General features: G+C 35.0%; 1 pseudogene; it reads left to right on the forward strand.

Moving 5' to 3' along the window:
* The window catches only part of LOC120197608, a 33,039-nt pseudogene extending 12,488 nt beyond the window's left edge, over positions 1-20,551 (forward strand).
* Positions 20,552-20,684: the final 133 nt, after the last annotated feature.

A 20,684-nucleotide genomic window follows, 5' to 3' on the forward strand; every position in this document is an offset into this window, starting at 1 on the left:
GCATGTTCGGCCACATGATGGGAGTTGACTTAAAGCTAGAATTGGAGTCATTAATCTAAAGAAACTTGACTAGGATAACTCCGGGACAACTCAAGGACATTTTGAGATAAAGTTGCCAGCTGACCTCCGAGCTCATAGCTGACTTGAGCTGGACTTTTGAGCTAGCTAGAGACCTTATTTCAACTGGAGAGTTGCACCATCATCTTCACCACACAGAGCACTACAAATATGGTATAGGTCAAATTTTGTGAATTCGTACCTTTTCGCGAAGAGTTTCCATTCTAAGAAGTGCCCTTTCACAAGGAGCTGTCCTCAGACTCATCTTCATGTATTTCATCTATGACCAGCTCATCTTTAGCTCAAACACATGGGAAGTTGCTCAAATGATGAAAGGATGCTTCACACAAATGTGCCCTTTCATAATTAGTTGCTGCCTCATTGATGCCATGTCACCAAGATACAAGATGGAAGCCAAGTCACACCTAATTGCTGCTCAACTTCACGCCAAGGAGAAGCCACACCATAAGCACCCTATGCCGCCCATGTGAGTGTCTCATGACCAGCTTACACATGTGCTATGCATGTGGATGAAATGGGTGCCAAAATGAAGAGGGTTCTCTCCATTCGGCCAAACCATCATCTTGCTTCAAGTTGGCGCCAAGATGAAGAGACAAGGGAACCATTCGGCCAAAGACATCTCCCCTCATCCAAGCATCATCTATTTTCGTTTTAAGACATGTATCTAGCGGAATAGACACCTAATTATTCGACCAAACCTATACAAGCCTATAAATAGGCTTTGGAATTTCTTTTGTATCTCAACCATTTGATAATTAAAAACTCTTTGTGAGATATTTCTCTCTTCAAGTTCTTTTTAGAACTATATTGATTAAGCAAGCTTTCATAGTTTGTGGCGATAAACCCCTTTCATTGATACTTCTGGTTCCTAGTTCCTATAACTAGTAGGTCAAAGTCCTTTCATACCATCCCCTATAAGACTTATAAGAAACGGGTCTTTGCTCCTTTATAGCATTGGTTCCTTCTTAGTTTTATAAGATACTATCTATAACATCATCATCTTCCATATCACGCCAATAACATCATCCTTCCATTACCATTTCATCACCATTAAATCATCCTTCATTCATCAATAAGGCATACTTCATCACTACCATTGGAGGCCGAAGTCAACATCACTTGAAGGAGATTTATTCAACACTTCCAGAACCCATCTTTTATAACACTTCTATCCATTTTCTTTCTTATCATTTCCTTTCTTCTTCCATATTCCATTTTAATCATTTTTTTCTTTTAATTTTGTGCAGATTACTTATTGATTCAAGTGTGTCATTTGGTGTCTCTCCTAGATCGGGAAACAACAAGGTTACCAACTTCTCCATTATTGAAGAAGCCTGGTTAGCCTTACATCAAGCGGTAATCAGAGCTTTGTTGGATCGACATTCAAAGTGCTGCAACAAGAAGAAAAAAAAGAAAAAAAAAGACTCCTGCATAAAATTTGGAGTGCAAAAGAAAGAAAAGAAAAAGAAGAATCAAAAGCAAAGAAAAGTGAAGCAAAGTTGCAAAATACACTCAAAGAGAAGCACATTACAATCTATCCCAACAACAAACTTGAAGGAGGTATCCTTGTTATTTCTTATGAATGAAGATAGTAAGTGTTGCAACTTGATTTGTAAGTTATCTTCATTTTTCTTATTATTTCATTTCTTATTTCTTTCATATTTTCTTATTTCATTTCCTTATCCTTTTCTTAACATTTTCTATCCTACCCCTATCATAACCATTTCTAGACCCTAACCATTTTTTTTAAGCCGACGCACAAACTAAGAAACTTGCTCAATCTTGAGTTAGTTCTTTAAAAAGACCCACAAGAGAGAATCGAGTGGAAAAAAGCATACGAGAGGGTGAGATCAGAAGGGGGATAAAAAAAGCCAAGAATATATCCCCGAGTGCAAACACGAGTGCTTGAGTGGAGTGACATCGTAATTTTTTTTTGGAGTGACCGTGAGGTTTTGTTGTGTGAAATTTGGTAAGGTCCTATTTTTCACATTTCAAAATTTTTTTCACTAACAATGTTACTTGATCTTTCCTCTTCGCAAGGAATGAAGAATATTCAGCAAAAGGAGAATGCATTTCATACTCGGTGCCATGTAAATGGTAAAGTGTGTTTGGTAGCTATTGACGGAGGAAGTTGAGATTGCAAGCACATACATGGTGAAAAAATTGGGTCTTACAACATTCAAATATCCCAACCCATATGTTTTGCAAGGATTAAATGAAGATGAAGAGTTCGAAGTCATAGAGCAAGTACTTGTTCCCTTCTCAATTGGGAGATATGAAGATGAAATCTTTTATGATGTTGCTTCCATAAATTCAAGCCATCTTCTTTTTGGTCGACCTTGGCAGTTTGATAAATGAGCATTGTATGATGGATTCACAAATCGGTATTCATTCTACCACAATAAAAGGAAAATCATCTTGACTCCATTATCTCCTAGATGAGTGAATGAAGATCAAAACACCTTGAGGAAAAGAATTGAAGCAATGAAGGAGCAACGTGAAGAAGAATGTTTAGAAGGAAGTTCGAATGATGGAATGAATTTTGAAATCAAACAAAACGTTGAAAATGACGAGAAACAAAGAGTGGACGTGATCCTTTAAGAGCATAAAATTGTGAATTTTTATTCAATGAACATGACTTTTGAAGAATCAAACAGTATGTCTTTTGGGGTACCGAGAGATATGATCATTGAAGATAATATTTCTTCAAAAGACATGACTCTTGACCATCTAGCAAACATAGATATGGAGTATTTCTTTCACTTATTTATCATTAATCATTCTCTTACTTATGAGATTCCTTTCCCTTTTTCAGGTCATGGACATTCAAGGAACTTATTCAAGGGATGTGATTTTTGATAAAGATCATTTCATAAAGATGACCTATGAATGGGTGTACAATTTGGAGAAGTCACCTTTCGATTTGAGGACAAATCACCCAAAAGAAGGGGAGGATGATGTGATCCTATCTAGCACCAACTTTTTGGATGACATACTCACATCATTGAAATTCCATCAAGCTCAATATAAGGGAGTTCTACCTTACTTTATAGTATATTTACTCATTTATGCACTATATATTATTATGAGCATACATTTTCATATTAGACTATGCTTGAATTATCATAACATGTGCATTCATTCATTATGTCATATGGTTTGCATCATTGATTGATATTCATGCATATAATCTATAGTTGTAATAATAATATTCATTCATTATCATATGATGCATGAATTATTATTATAACCTATAGTTCACATCTTTATAATATGTACATTCTTATTACTTTATAATAATTCATATACTTAGCTGATATTATTCTTTCTTTTGTAGATGCATGTTTGACCACATGATGGGAGCTGACTTAAAGCTAGAATTGGAGTCATTAAGCTAAAGAAACTTGACTAGGACAACTCCGGGACAGCTCAAGGACATTTTAAGATAAAGTTGCCAGCTGACCTCCGAGCTCATAGCTGACTTGAGGGACTTTTGAGCTATCTAGAGACCTCATTTCAGATGGAGATTTGCACCATCATCTTCACCACACAGAGCACTACAAATATGGTTTAGGTCGAATTTTGTGAATTCGTACCTTTTTACGAAGAGTTGCCAATCCGAGAAGTGCCATTTCACAAGGAGCTGTCCTAAGACTCATCTTCATGTATTTCATCTATGGCCAGCTCATCTTCAGCTCAAACACATGGGAAATAGCTCAAATGATGAAAAGATGCTTCACACAAATGTACCCTTTCATAATTAGTTGCTGCCCCATTGATGCCATGTCACCAAGAAACAAGATGGAAGCCAAGTCACACCTAGTTGCTGCTCAACTTCACGCCAAGGAGAAGCCACACCATAAGCACCCTATGCCACCCATGTGAGTGTCTCATGACCAGCCCACACATGTGCTATGCATGTGGATGAAATGGGTGCCAAAATGAAGAGGGTTCTCTCCATTCAGCCAAACCATCATCTTGCTTCAAGTTGGCGCCAAGATGAAGAGACAAGGGAACCATTCGGCCAAAGACATCTCCCCTCATCCAAGCATCATATATTTTCATTTTAAGACATGTATCTAGCCAAATAGACACCTAATTATTCGGCCAAACCTATGCAAGCCTATAATAGGCTTTGGCATTTTATTTGTAACTCAACCCTTTGATAATTAAAAACTCTTTGTGAGATATTTCTCTCTTCAAGTTCTTTTTAGAACTATATCGATTAAGCAAGCTTTCATAGTTTGTGGCGTCAAACCCCTTTCATTGATACTTCTGGTTCCTAGTTCCTATAACTAGTGGGCCAAAGTTTTTCATACCATCCCTTATAAGATTTATAAGAAACGAGTCTTTGCTCCTTTATGGCATTGGTTCCTTCTAGTTTTATAAGATACTATCTATAACATCATCATCTTCCATATCACGCTAATAACATCATCCTTCCATTACCATTTCATTACCATTAAATCATCCTTCATTCATCAACAAGGCATACTTCATCACCACCATTGGAGGCCGAAGTCAACATCACTTGAAGGAGATTTATTCAACACATCTGCATCCCATCTTTTATAACATTTCTATCCATTTTCTTTCTTATCATTTCCTTTCTTCTTCCATATTCCATTTTAATCATTTCTTTCTTTTAATTTTGTGCAGATTACTTATTCATTCAAGTGTGGCATTTCATGTCTCTCCTAGATCAGGAAACAACAAGGTTACCAAGTTCTCCATTATTGAAGAAGCCTGGTTAGCCTTATATAAGAATTTGATGAAAAAAATGTAAGAGAAGGTGAAAATTATCCAAGATAATATGAAGATAGCCTCGGATCGATAGAAATCTTATGATGATCTAAAAAGAAAAGAGATTGAATATCACGTGGGGGATAAGGTATTTCTGAAAGTATAGCCCTGGAAGAAAGTATTGCGGTTTGGGCAGAAAGGAAAGCTGAGTCTGAGATTTATTGGAGCTTGTAAGATCTTAAAAAGGGTCAGACCCATAGCTTATCAATTAACTTTGTCTCTTGATATGGACAAGATTCACAATGTTTTCTACAAGTCGATGCTCAGAAAGTACCGATTAGATCCATCTTATGTCATCACACCCGAAGAAATAGAGATCCGACCAGATTTACCTTACGAGGAAGAACCAGTGCGAATCTTAGCTAGAGAAAACAAGGATCTGCATAATAAAAATATTCCTCTAGTTAAAGTACTATGGCAAAATCATAAAGTAGAAGAAGCTACTTGGGAAAGAGAAGAGGATATGAGGAAACATTTTCCACACCTCTTCGTATCAAGTACTTCTTTAAATTTGAGGACGAATTTTCTTAAGGGGGAGAATTGTAATACCCCAAGTATCGGATCGGTGATCATAATAAAAGGATTTAAAATTTTGAGGATTAAATTAAGTAAATGATAAAATATAAGAAATGATTTAAAATTTTTGATTAAGACCAAATAGTAAGAATGGAAAAATGTAAGGGTGTTTTGGTCCTTTAGAGGGAAATAGATTTAAAATTTATTTTTAATAGAGTATTTAAAGTAAAGGAAGAAGGGGAAAAAGGGAAAAACAAGCTAAGTTCTCTTCTTCTTCCCCTGTTACTCGTGCTCTCCTCCATAAGCAAAGGTAAGACTTCATTAAGCTAGTTTTTCCTTTCGTTTTTGGTTTGTTCTTGAAACCATAAGTGTGGTGGAAGCTTAAGGAAGGTTTAAAGAGGATTAAAACTAATAAATGAATGACTTATTGAAGATTAAAGAAAATGAGTTTTTGAGTGATTTGTTGAAATATGAGTCTTTATTGATGTTTACAAGCATAATTGACTTGTCAAAGAAGTAGATAAGAGATTAGAATCACTGGTTGTGATTAAAAACATGTTAGAAAAAGTAGTATGATTCTTGGTTTGTGATGTTCTTTGGAGATTTTAGATTTTATAAGGAGCTAAATAAAGGAAAGTTAGTTGAGATAAGTAAATAAGAGCTTAATGGTATTGTTGGAGGTAAAGGTAAGGGAATTTGACAAAATTTAGGTAAAAATCGAGCTGAAAAATGGAAAATCTAGGCAAGGGTATCAGTACTAGAAGAACAGTACCGATACTATAGGTTTAAATTTGAAGAAATGCGATGAACAATATCGATACTGATGTGGGTATTGATACTAAGAGTAAGGTATCGATACCATGGATTCTAGAATGCAGAAATGGTATTGATACTGAAGGGAGTATCGGTACCATAATATACAAGTATCGATACCATGGTAGGGGTACCGATACTATTGAGTCTGTAAAATTAAGATATGACCAATTTTGATAGAAATTGAATATAATAGTACTTTTAAGTATATTATAATTATAAATGTTAGAGAGTATACTAACATTGGTATGGTATGTGTACTTTTTGAATGCTTGTGTAGATCGTAAACAAGCTCCTGAGTCAAGCAAGAAAAAGGGCAAAGATAAGGTTACCGAATAGTTAAACATCCTTAAAGCATATTAACGAGGCATACCAGATGAGTGCATTTATTATATACATTAAGAGTTATAGTTGCATGTGGTTAAATGCATATGTTGCATTGTTATGTTAGTATTATGTGTATTATCGGCACTAAGTGTGTAACCCACAGAATTCATAATATGTTTATGAACGACCGTATCAGCACTATGTGTGCAACCCACAAAATTCATAATATGTTTATGAACAACTGTATCGACACTAAGTGTGCAACCCACAAAATTCATAATATGTTTATGAACGACCGTATCGACACTAAGTGTGCAACCCACAGAATTCATAATATGTTTATGAACGACCGTATCAGCACTAAGTGTGCAACCTACAAAATTCATAATATGTTTATGAATGACCGTATCAACACTAAGTGTGCAACCCACAAAATTCATAATATGTTTATGAACGACCCTATCGGCACTACGTGTGCACCCCAAAGGACTTATAATGATTTGAAAACAATAAATTCGAATTTGATAATTATGATATACGGATGCATTGATTTCACCTTAATAGTGTTATTGCCTCACTAAGTAAATACTTAACGTGTGTTTATTTCACGCGTAGGTTTGAGCAAGCCGAGTAAGGAGTGCATCTGACATTGCAAATCAAGAGTTGTCTAATCAATAACTGTACGACAACTATGTCTATTTTTGATATTATTAGTTGGCATGTAATAGAATTATGATAACGCTCTGAAAAGTATTTGATTTATAATGACGTAAAAAGATAAAATGGTTGAACATTAAATTTTTGTTACATACTAAAGTATAATGAGCATTTTATTATTATTAAATTAAAATGTTTTATGAAAAGAAACAAAATTTTACTAGTTTTCAAAAGAGGAAATGCTTTATGTGAGTGCTAACTCAGATTACTCCATAAATTAAAGGAATAGATTGAAATCTAACCTAAAGTGGAGGCTCTAATTAACCCCAATTTATTATGTTAAAAGAATATCTAATTAAAAGAGTTCATGGACTAAATTATGAAAAAACTAAAGTCAAGGGACTAAATCTAAACTAAGGCTCTAGTTATTAATCTAATTAATCATTTGAATCGGAAAGCCAATTTGAATCCTTGAGCATGAAGGATGTGACCAAATTGAAAATTCCCCTACTTTAAAAGACTAAGTATGAAAAATCTAAACCGAAAGGATTAAACTTGAAATCTAATTATTAACATGCTATGATAAAAAATAAATTTAATTTAATTTAAATTAATCATGAAAATGTACCTTAATGATAAACCTGAAAAGAAATGAAAGAAGAAAATTAGAATGCTTATTAAATAATATGATTAAAATAAATAATTTAAAAGAATAAATAAATTAGGAAAATAAAATAAAAAGCTAGTAAATTAAAGGAGAACAATTTAAAATAAATAAATGAAATGTCGGCAATTTGATTCGAATGACCTAAAAAGAGAATAAAATTATAAATTAGTAAAATAATTTAAAATAAAAGCTAAATTGAAATAAAATAAAAACTTAGGGACTGGATTGCAATTAAATAAATCAAATTTAGATTTGGGACTATATTAAAATTTACAAAATTAATTAGGTATTAAATATTAAATAATTATGTGAATTAAACAAATGACGAAATTGAAATAAATGAAAAATTAAGCATAAAATTGAATAAATAAAAAAAGAACCAATATGTAAAACACGACTAATGTTGAAGGACCTAAAATGAAATAAACCAAAAGTTAATATTGTAATATAAAAATGGAAAATAACGAAGTAAGGACAATTAAATAAAAATAAATGAAATAAAAGAAAAACAAGTGACCAGATTGAATACAAGATAAAGTTACGAGGACCACAGAGAGGGTTAGACCAACCAAGCATTAAACACGGTGAGACCCAAAACAACATCATTTCGTCTTGGTTAGGCACGCTCCAAAACAAAGTCCTTCCGTTCACCTATAAATATTCCATTTTTCATTTTTTTTTCATTTTTCATTTTTCACTTTTTCATCTCTATCTCTCTTCACAAAAATGTTATCCCCTCTCTCTTCATGGTTTCAAAAAAACAGTAGAAGAACCATCGTCGACAGCCACGTTGGTCGCTATCGGCCACCAGTTCGAGCCCAAAATTCACCATGAGGTTTATCTCGACGCCGATCTCTCAGATCTGGCCTTGATTTTATGAGAAAAGGCCCCCAACTCCATGAAACAAAGTCGAGACTCTTAGGCTTCAATCACATCGATCTCCATCGTTCACCTTTGGATCAAGATGGCTCCTAGGTATGACATTCTCGGGAGTCCTCCAAACCTTCCCACCGTTCGGATTGAACGATGTAGGCCCCAAACATTGGTTACTACTTTACCCGAGAGGTAAAACCCCTCATCTTCATTCTTTTCACTTTTTTTTTGTTTTGCTTCAAAATAAAAAAAAATGAGAAAATGGTGCTTGGTTGTATTGCTTAAAAACATTTCTAAAAAAAACTTGTTTGTATTGCTTTGTTATTTCAAAGATATGGGAGGTTGAGAGGCCATTACATGCTTTCAGTTTCTCTTCAATGGGGAAACTTACATTGTTTGGGTAAAAAATAAAAAGGGGAAGCTCCCTATTAAATTCGATTTAAGGGGTTTATATAACCCAAATTACATGATTAAAAAAATGAAAATTGCATATTTTTCTTTTTTTGTTTTTTCTTGCATGTGATATGTGCTGGAGGGAAGGTTGTGTACCTTCTATCATTATGCCCAATTTGTTTCTTCGTAGAATGAAGGTGAGGAACCTGCCAAATCCTACTGAAAATGATGAGGACGTTGGTATAATCTTCACAGCTGGTGTCGTTTGTTGGGACGTCCGACCAGTGCTGATGCCTCAGAGGATGAGCACACCTGGAGGGGCACAGTTGGTGGTAGGATGATGCTTGATGGGATCAGAGGCAATGAATGAAGTTGCACAATCTAGGGTTTGTGTTTGGCCAATTTTGCAAAATGTAACGGGCTTGATTACATGTGGCTTTGGGTTAGCTGGGCCGTAATGTAGGCTTGATTGAGAATGGGCCAATCGAGTTTTGAATTAATTGGGCTTCCAAAATATGTTAATTTGTTCGAGTTATGGTTTGTTTTGGTTGTAAATCGATTGTGTACATTAATTTTAAGGATCTAAATTTATATATATATTGATATTCAAATTTGAATAATTTTACAATACGGGCTTCGAATTTCACGATAAACATATGGTCAAACAAATTCAAAACAAATCCAATTAAATGAAGATACACCCCAAAATGCCTCCTAATGCCGTTCGAATCAATGCACAAGCATCTTCAATCAACCTCAATTAATTTAAACTACCCAGACAAAATTAGATTATGGCATCTGCCCATCTTTGCTCGTTGTTGCGGAGACAAGAACAAAGCAATGGCAAAAATGGCTAATTTTGTCTGGTTTGATTGCAACTTCATCTTGGCATCAACATCATTGGTATTTTATTGACTTGTCCCTTCATCTTTTAACCAAATAATTTGCACCTACGAAAATGAAAACTTCCTCAACTGGTCTGTCTCAATATGCATGTGTTGTTCTTTCAATTAATTAATCTGCTCCTCTTCATCCAAAAGTCCTCACACATGATTTACCCCAATCTCTTGAATGTTGGTCCTGCAAAGACAATTATCTTTAATTAGTATGTCTGAGGATTTATCTATGTTTTTATTTTTAGAAACAATGTTGTCTCATGTGAGACTACAAAATCATTTTATTTTGATCTCAAGAAGGACGAAATCTGTTTTAAGAAACAAAAAAATCTCAAGTGAGATAAATTGTTGAAATGTTTTGATTTTGAGCTTCGAGGGAAGCTATTTCAAGTAAGATGAAATATTGTTTTAAGAAAAATAATCTCGAGTGAGATAAAATTGTTGAAATGTTTTTGAGCTTCAAGGGAAGCTATCTCGAGTGAGATAAAATTGTTTTAAGAAAAATCTCAAGTGAGATAAAATTGTTGAAATGTTTTTTTTTGAGCTTCAAGGGAAATTATCTCAAGTGAGATAAAATTATCAAAATGTTTTTGTGCTTCGAGGGAAGCTATCTTGAGTGAGATAAAATTGTTGAAATATTTTTTAACTTCGAGGGAAGCTATCTCAAGTGAGATAAAAATGTTGAAATGTCTTTCAGCTTCGAAGGAAACTATCTTAAGTGAGATCAAATTGTTGAAATGTTTTTGAAATTATTTTCATTTTTCAAGAATATAATATGAAAATATTCTGCTCGAAGGTCTTATAGATGGCTCGAAGGACTTATTGCCCTGCTCGAAAGGCTTACAAATGACCCAAAGGATTTAATCACTATGCTCAAAAGACTTACTGATGGCCCAGAGGACTTAGTAAGTAAGAAACTTTGGAAATCATTTTCTTACTTTTCAAAACATTCATTTTCAGAAGAAAAAAAATTAATGAGAAACTTTGAAAATCGCTTTCTCAAAATATCATAACAAAACACCATATATATCGGGTAACATGCCCCACTTCAAAGTAATAATTCTTCTTTATTGGGCTACTTGATCCTTAAGGCTTAGCCACTATGAACAAAATTCCCTTCATTCGGGGCTTGAATTCTACTCTTTCTTCACTCTCTTATTTTTCTTTGAAAGATCTGTAAAAATATGTATTAATGCATGAAATGTGAATGCAATTGTAATGTATGAAGTTCTTGTATGCAGAAATGTTTTTCATTGATCTTCTTCTGGCTTTAAAGGTGGAAAACTCAATCTTGCTTCACTTGATCACTCTTGAATAGGCATTGCCTTGATATCAGTGGTAACTTGTCAACTTAAGCTCACATCTTCTAAGGAATGATCTGATCATCTTGTGCAATCATGTCTTTCTGTCTTATATCTTTTGGTTTCTTCGTTACAGTCTTAAAATAACTACTCTCTTTTTGTCTTCATATCATGTCCCTAACAACTCGAAATGGTGAGGCTCATTCTCAATGTCTTCTTGATATGATTCTTAGCTTATAAGCCTGAGCGACCTTTTGAAGACACCATTCTAGGGAAATTTTCTTGTTTAAAAATATTTTTCTTTTTTTTGAAAAGCTTGTTAATAGAAACAAAATGATGCCATTTCTTAGGCTCACAATTAAAGCAAATCACAAAACATGAGTTCAGTGAATATAGAAAGAATGGATTGCTCCTTAAATTTTCAAAGTTATATCCATTTGTCAAGTGTCAGGATTAATGGGTTGGTTTCAGGATGGCTTCATATTTTCTAAGGTTTCACCTATTGAGATGTCATTTTTTCTCAGTCCTTGTGAATGTTGTAACATGCCCCTCTTTCTTGGCTTATATTTTAATCGGATGCAGACAAAATGAAATAGCTAACATAATCAATTACTAGACCTTTTAGAATATTTCTATTTCAGTTCTTTGAAATATTCCATTTGTTCAAGATTTGTAAACTTCTTCAGCAAAGGCAGTGCGAAAATATCAGTCCAAAAACAAAATTCTCGAGTGCTTGTGTGAGATTGACTATAACAAGTGTTTCTCAACTCCCTTAGTCCATCTTCCACCTAAACTCAATCCTAATCATTATTTTCTTCTCTTCTTTTTTTCTTTTACTTTTGATCTTCTCCTTTTTTCTTTTTGCTTCATCTTTCTTCAGCCTTTTGTTTCTTTAACTTACCTCAGGGAATTCATCACGTCACAATTAATGTCACAATTTGAATATAACCACTTCATGAAGCTCAGACTTACCTCAATAGTTGTTTGAAATTATATTTAAATTATCAGCTTACTACTTTCAATGAGTGACCCCGTTTTATTAAACTCATTTTACCTTTTTATTCTCATTTCTTTCTCTTTCCTCGGGAAATTCATTGTGTCACAATTAATGTCACGGTTTGAATATAACCACTTCATGAAGCTCAGACTTACCTCAATAGTTATTTGAAATTACCTTTAATTTATCAACTTACTACTTTCAGTGGAATGATCCCGTTTTATTACACTCACTTATTAACTTTTTAAGTATCCATCTTCAAAATTTCTTAAACTTATCAAGAAGAATATGTTATAGTCCAGGTCTCATTGAAAGTCAGAAAATCTCATCTTTAGAGTTCAATTCCCAAGCAACCGACCTAAACTAAATTCATCTTCTCTAATATTCCATACGTGAAAATTATGATTATCATCCTCAATATAAGTGTGATCTAATCAATCTAGAAATGTCAAACACAACAGATGCCTCATTTTGTTCACTCATATGCATACCTAAATGCCAATCCTTTTAATTGTCTCTTTATGAGAGGAGAAAACTATCTTGTTCCCTGTAAAAAAAGGGTATGGTGCTCTAGTGTATCTTTTGGAGTACAACCAAAGGTTCTTGTTTTACAGGGGTTCAATCTTGTCACTTTGTCAAATATTTTATAAACTTAATTATTTAAAGAGCTTTTAATTCAATTGATATTCAAGGAATTGCAAGATTAAGAATTTGATTCATTGCTCATAGTCTGAAAAGGGGTAGTGTTTATTCAGTTGAAACTTTGGAAACATCCTAAAAATAGAGAAAGAAAGAAAAACAAATGCAAATAAAACATGTTTTCATGAAGGTGTTATACAGTGAACATCCTCGTATATTGGTCTTTGAACGTCCTCAATGCTGAAATGTTTGACTTGATCAAACTCCTTGACTCGTACTTTAATACTCCATTTGGTTTGTTGTCCATTGCTCGACCAATTCTCGTTTCAATACTCCATTATCAACAAGCATTTATATCTCTTTCATCAATAGCCCACAATTCCCTATAGAATGCTCAGATGCCCCATATGGAAAACACATATACTATTTTGAACATAGAGTAAGAAGAAGAAGTATTTGGCGCCACTTTAATCGACTTCAGAGTGATGTAGTACCTTTAGTCAAATAAGGGAACAATTCTGATATGGGTGTTTGGAACACCTCTAGAGCTTTTCTTACTCGAGGAATCTTCTTTGGCCAGTCTAAGCGATTAGTTGGCTTTTTTCTTTTATGATTGTGTGGCTTCTGAAAATGACATTCATTCACCTCATCATCTTTTGCTTTTTGATCATTTAAACTTTTGGAAGCGACCCTCAAATTCCCTTTGTTAATCACATTTTCTAATTATTCTCCACTTATCACAAGATTATCAAAGCCCACAGTCAAATTTACGAGCATTAACTCAAACTAGGGAGCTGGAAGAATTTGATGAAACATATGCGACATTTCTTCCTTCTATATAGAAGGTTGAACTCGAGCAGTCATCCCTTTCCATCTCAATGCATACTCTTTGAAGCTTTCAGTAACTTTCATTTTCAATTTCTGGAGATCTTGAAGATTCAAAGCCAGATCTTTGGCATATTAGTATTACCCCATAAATGCATTGGCCAAATTAACCCATGACTTGATTTTTTCTTCGCTCAATTGATTATACCATACCAGAGCAAGTACAACAAGACTATTATGGAAGTAATGGATGAGCAAATTATCATCATTTAAATACTTTCCTTCTTCCCACAGAACATCTTCAGATGGATTAGAGGAAAACTGGTACCATCATATTTCTCAAAATTAGGTACCTTAAACTCACATGGAATCAAGGACTAAGCAGAGCTCTATCGCTTCTAGATTCTTGTAAGAGGCCTCAAAACCTTTCATCACTCTAACCTTTTTCTATAATCTATTGATTTTATCTTTAAATTGTTCAGGATTAGTGAGACTCCTCCATTCATTCACATAGTATGTCCCTGGGTAGGTTGACAACCCTAACATATCGAGCTGACAACACTAGTATCCCTCAGTATGCACTTTCTCTATGTTAACAACCTTTGTAGTTAACACTTGGGTCATTTGCGGCAATACTTCTTGTTGAGAAGACAATTTTTGATTTTTCATGTCATGCTGCAATGTGAGAAACCGATCTCGTAAATCGCCTTGGGATTTCTCTATTACTTCTAACCTTTTATCCATGATGACAGAGGATAAATATGTGAATGGTGCTATAATACCCTCCATAAATTATTTTTATGTTTTTATAATTGAAGCATGTAAAATATTTAAATAAATAAATACAATGCATGTATGCAAAAAGGTGTCACTCTAAAGTAACCATCTTAAACGATTTTCATTGAACATAAAAATTTAAGTACATCAAGTAACTAATATTTACATAGAAGGAATAAATTTAACTCCTAGATTCTTTATCTCTTTCAAGAGCCAAGTTATCTTCCAGGAATGTTCTGGTGCTGAGTTGTCAATATGATTCAAATCTCTTGCAAAACCAGCTAAATCAACCAACTTATGAGCCACATCACTTGCTTGAGCAATAGCCTCCTTCATTGTATTGTCTTTTTCCTCCACCTTATGTTTTCATCCTTGAAGCAGTAGACAATATTGTTCATTTTTCTTTTAAAAGAGACCCAACGCGACTATGTAGTTCTCGTATAAGATTCCTACAATCATGTACCAACTCTATTAATGTCTCATTCTTGGCTCTACTAATTTCTAGTTCAGTATCTTTCCCATGCTTATGGCTTTGAAATAAAGATTCTAAGTTGGCTCATCATCTCATTCTTTGATTGAAAAATCCTCAAATCGTTTAAGGCTGTATTGTGACTACTTCCAGTAATTTACAAATCACAAAAGAACTTTTTATCTCGATTTTCTTGCACCTTACAATTATTTCTCCATTGCTCAGTGTCATTCCTCAGCTTAGAGACTGCTTTTGCCCATTCCTCTAGAGTATCACTTAAACCAGCACTTTGAAAGGTTTGACTGATTCTTTGAAGACCATCTTGCATTGCCTTCATTTCTCTACTCACAATATCTCTTTTGTTCTACAATTGAAGTATTTGAGCTTCGTATTTCAGCAGACGCTCTTCATCTTGGGTGCCCCCATTGATACTTTTATCCTTGAATACTCTCGGTTTCATTTCAACTAGGCCTTCAGTTATTGAACCATATTGACCTTCTATCTCAAACTCCAATACTCCATATTCTGTCAGGCACTAGATTGGGCATTTAAAGCCAATGCAGTTCTCAATATAATGTCCTTGAGCTCTTGCATGATATTCACAATTTGCATTGACATCATACCACTCTGGATAGGGAGGTTGCCAAGGCTTCACATATTGCGGGATCATTTCTTGTGCTTGCAACAGCTAATTGTACAAGTCTATATATGAGATAAGAGCAAGATTAAAACATGGACCACCACTTTCTAACTTTTTGTCATCATTTAGGCATGACCGGTTGAGTGAAGACATGATTTTGAAATTGGCTTTGAACACTGATCTGCGAATTGACCTTGCTTGAAACTCAACAATCCTGTCTGGATAAGATCTCTGACTTTGTTTTTCAATGCGCCATAATTTTCTATAGTGTGCGCGGAGCTTCCTACATAATAGATACATGTGGCTTTAACATTAAATCCCTTGGGATATGGGGGCTCTTTTGGTTTAGACTAAACTGGAGTCACAAGGTTTCTCTCTATTAGCCTAGGTAGTAGATTCTCAAATACCAACGAATCTTGGTCACATAACTCCTCTTTATACCTTGGAGCTTCCACAGTTGTCACTATTTCTTTGGTCTCTCCAGATAGCTTGTTAATGCGAATAATGAATGTGTGTGATTCTTTGTATTTGCTAAGATTACCTCGCTCTATAGTAATTTCTTGTGTATCTAACATTCCAGAGTTGTTTTTATCAAGATATTTCCCTTCTTCTTTAGAAGCCCTTTTCCTTTAGCCAAAGCAGTTATTATGTCCATCATCTTAGACATTTGCTCTTAGATCTATTGTAATTCTTCTTTGCTCCCTTTCGGTCATACGATCTTTGGATGTATAGCACTCTGGTCTTCTCGTATCTTCTTCACGAGGCCACTTATTGGATGCATCCTGATTTACTTGATCATGAAACCCCTTGTCCATCGTGAAAATCTTTTAACCGGTGACCACTCATAAATCGACACCTTTTATATATGTCATGGCCATATAATGCAAGGAAAATAAAAGCACAGGGGAAATGAGTTAGGACAGAATGACAAAAGAATAAGTTAATACAAAATGTAAAGGTAAAGGTAACTACAAATGTGAATGCAATGCAAAAAGTATTGATCCCAAAAATAATTGTTCCTAGAACAATTCTTGAAGAACTGACAATGTCTCGGTACTATAGGAAAGAGAAAATCAAAGATTTATTGATAAATCTGGTCCATCTTCTAGTTGTTAAACTCCTACAACTGGCTAGGATGATGCACTGTCCTTCGTCAAACTTGGGTTCTTGAAAAATCTTCAGAGCTTTTGCTTCCTTCACTATGGCGGAAGTTTGTTGAGCTTGTTCACGACCTTTATCTATTGGCTTCAGTGTTGAAGCTAATTGAGTCTAGCTTGTTATGTCTGCAGGTAGGCTATCATGTTGCTTTGTTTTGTCCATGGAAGAATCTTTTAAATTCTATCAAACCCAATGAAAGACATTTTCATTTTAATAACCTTATAAATGACCAGCTATTTCAGGGATCAATACCTTTGATGAGATGTCATGTTTATGCAAGAAATAAAGTATGACCAGAAACGTAACAATACAAAAGAAAAGTTAGTAGAAATGATAATCAAAGTAATGTGAACATGAAAAAAATAATTAAATATAACACATAGATGATGCTACAAACAAAACACGCAAAGAAAAGTAAAGTCCAAACTGCATACGTTCTAGTTCTCTTAGGTTATCCACATGGCTCTAGCGAGGTGGGCTTTTTAAAATTCTCTACATGACGATTTAGTTCTAACAAGGTTCCCAAAATGTCTTTATAACCTGCTAATGTTAATAAAGACTTCAATTCTGGCCCATTACAGACATGCAAATCGAATTCAGTCTATGGGATCACACCACTAAATGTGTGCATCATAACTGATATCCGGACAAACACTTAGGACGCTTTCCAGAGGTACTTTATCAAACCTACACGAGGAAGACCAATATTCCTCGGGGGTGTGATGTTTCCCCCTACTTAGGTAAAACAAGACAGAGATCGGGTATAAAGCTATGATATGCAACAGTTCAAAATATATTCACAGAAGTGTAAGCATTAACTAGAGAGAAAACATTTTTCAATTTTAAAAAAAACATAATGAAATGTAAATTAAATAAATTTGAACTCAAAATTTCCAAATTCCAAATATAGGGTAATCAAATCGTTGCTTGAATCTCAATTTGTTTTAGAAAACAAAATATCCCTTGCAGAGTAGCCAAGCTGTTGACGCCGTTTTCCACCCGGGTGGGGAGAAAAACTAGTTTGACTTAGGGGTTTTCTTTGAAAAAGTTTTGAAATATTAGGAAATGGTGGGAGTCACCACCAATCATTTTAGGGTGCGATTGGAACACTATAAAAATGAATAATTTTAAAAAAATATTTTATTTTTATCAAAATACCAAGTTCGGGGTCTACGAAAACCAAAAAATTAGTTCGAGAGTCAGTTACACGTAGGGAATGATTAGTACCCGTAAAGCGCCCAGAAATTTGTACCTAGTCGATTACCCTATATTTAAGATTAGAAATTTTGAGTTCAATGTTTTATTTAATTTAGAAATCACTATGGATGCAAAGTTGAATATGGTACTCGTTTATTAAAGCCAATAATTTTCACGCCCAAGGATGAATGTGGGAGATCAATTATTGTTCCTAATAACTGGACATTGCGTCGCTCCATTCGCTTATAAATATTCAATTTTTCATCTTTATCTTTATTTTTCACTTTCTACTCTCTCTCTTCAAAAAAATGCTCGACCGTCTCTCTTCATGGTTTCCAGAAAATAGTAGAAGTGTCGACCACCTCATTGTTGTCGTATTCGGTGGTCATTCGAGCCTAAAATTCACCGAGAGGTTCCTCTTGACATCAGTCTCTCGGATCTGGCCTCGATTTTGCGAGAAAAAATCCCCCAACTCCATGGAACAAAGTAAAGACTCTTCGGCTTCAATCACACCGATATTTGTCATCCACCATCGGATCAAGCTGGCTCTGAGGTATGATGTTCTTGGGAGTGCTCCGAAGCTTCCCACCTTTCGAATTAAGCGATGGAGGCCCCCAACACCGGTTACCACTTTAGTTGAGAGGTAAAACCCCTCATCTTCTTTCTTTTCACTTTTTTTGTGGTTTTTCTTTGAAATAAAAAAGAAAAGAAAATGGTGTTTGGTTGTATTGCTTAAATTTTTTTGCTAAAACAGGCTTGCTTGTATTTCTTTGTTATTTTAAAGATGGAGGAGGCCGAAAGGCCATTACATGCTTTCATTTTCTCTTCAATGGGGAAACTTACATTGTTTGGGTAAAAAATGAAAAGGGGAAGCTCCCTATTACATTTCGTTTAAGGGGTTTATATAACCCAAATTACATGATTAAAAAAATAAAAATTACATATTTTGCTTTTTGTTTTTGCATGTGATTTCTTGTGGATGGAAGGTTTTGTGACTTCTATCATCCGTTCCTCCGTAGATTGAAGGTGAGGAGCCTACCAAATCCTGCTGAAAAATGATGAGGTCGTTGGGGGAATCTTCACAACTGATGCCATACGTTGGGAAGTACGGCCAGTGCTGATGTGACTGACGATGAGCACACCTGGAGGGCACAGCTGGCAGCAGGATGATGCTTGATGGGATGCAGAGGCAGCGATTGAAGTTGCACAATCTAGGGTTTGTGTTTAGCCGAATTTGCAAAATGTAACGGGCTTGATTACACGTGGCTTTGGGTTAGCTGGGCCGTAATGAAGGCTTGATTGAGAATGGGCCAGTCGTGTTTTGAATTAATTGGGCTTCCAAATATGTGAATTTGTTCAGGTTATGGTTTGTTTTGGTTGTAAAAGGACTGTGGATATTAATTTTACGGATCCAAATATATATATTGATATTCAAATTTGAATGGTTTTACGATACGGGCTTCGAATTTCACCAAAAACATATGGTCAACCAAATCCAAAACAACCACAATTAAACAAAGGTACACCCCCAAATACCTCCCAGTGTCGTTCAGATCAATGCACGAGCATCTTCGATCACCCTCAATTAATTTAAACTGCCTGGACAAAATTAGGTTATGACATACCTCAACTGGAGAGTTTTGATGGGCTTTCAGAAACCTCTTATCATGGCTCTATCAAACCCGATCTCACAAGCTGAATGTACAGCAGAAGAAGCATAATATACATGGAGCGAGGTAAATGACATGCAATTTTCTTCTATGTTCTTTAACCTCATAAGCTTTATTCGAATTCTATAGGGATTCGAATAAAGCGACTCATAATAAGAACACTCTAACCATTTCTGTTTTCAATCTTCAGGGTCGTGCAATGTTCGCAAGTGGAAGTCCATTTGACCCCTTTGAATACAGGGGAAAAGTCTTCGCGCCTAGGCATGTAACCGCGATCCGTCCCTCACGCGTTTTTTGAAGTTTCGACAATGAGTTTCTTTTCGTCTCTAAGTTGTTACAATAGGCTTTAACATCTCCATGTTGGATGTAAATTTCAGGCTAACAAGGCTTCCATTTTCCCTGGATTTGGTTTGGGGTTTGATCATATCAGGGGCTATCCACGTACACGACGACATGCTTTTGGCAGCCTGTAAGTCCATCAAGCCGATATCACCTTTGGTTATCTTTCTAGCCCTGCAAATATTGAGCAAACGGACTTAACTGCTGCTGCAACAAAAGCTTTGGCGTCGCAAGTGACGAAGGAACACTTGGGAAAGGGACTAATTTAACCACCATTCTCCAACATCAGAAACATCTCAGCTAACATCGCTGCCAAGGTTGCGGCCAAGGCATACTAGCTCAGTGAGTCGAAAACATACTCGGTATCTGATATTAACACCGGCACAAATTGTTTTTACTAAACTCATGTGTTGTATTCACATACTGGGGCTGGCATCTCACCTTCCTCAGCCTAAAGATCTGTTTAAACATGCTCAGAGCTGCATGTACAATCCTGTCTACACATCCTGCCTCTGAATTTTGATTTTGTTACTCTACATGATAACATTGTTGAGACATGAGCAGACCGAAACTAAATAATTAATCAAGTAATAGTTATTAAATTCTCATGCAACTTCAATTTTTTCTTTATATTTTATATTGATGATTT

Source organism: Hibiscus syriacus, unplaced genomic scaffold, assembly GCF_006381635.1.
Source record: "Hibiscus syriacus cultivar Baekdansim isolate YM2019G1 unplaced genomic scaffold, ASM638163v2 tig00117048_pilon, whole genome shotgun sequence".
Taxonomy (NCBI): Eukaryota; Viridiplantae; Streptophyta; class Magnoliopsida; order Malvales; family Malvaceae; genus Hibiscus; species Hibiscus syriacus.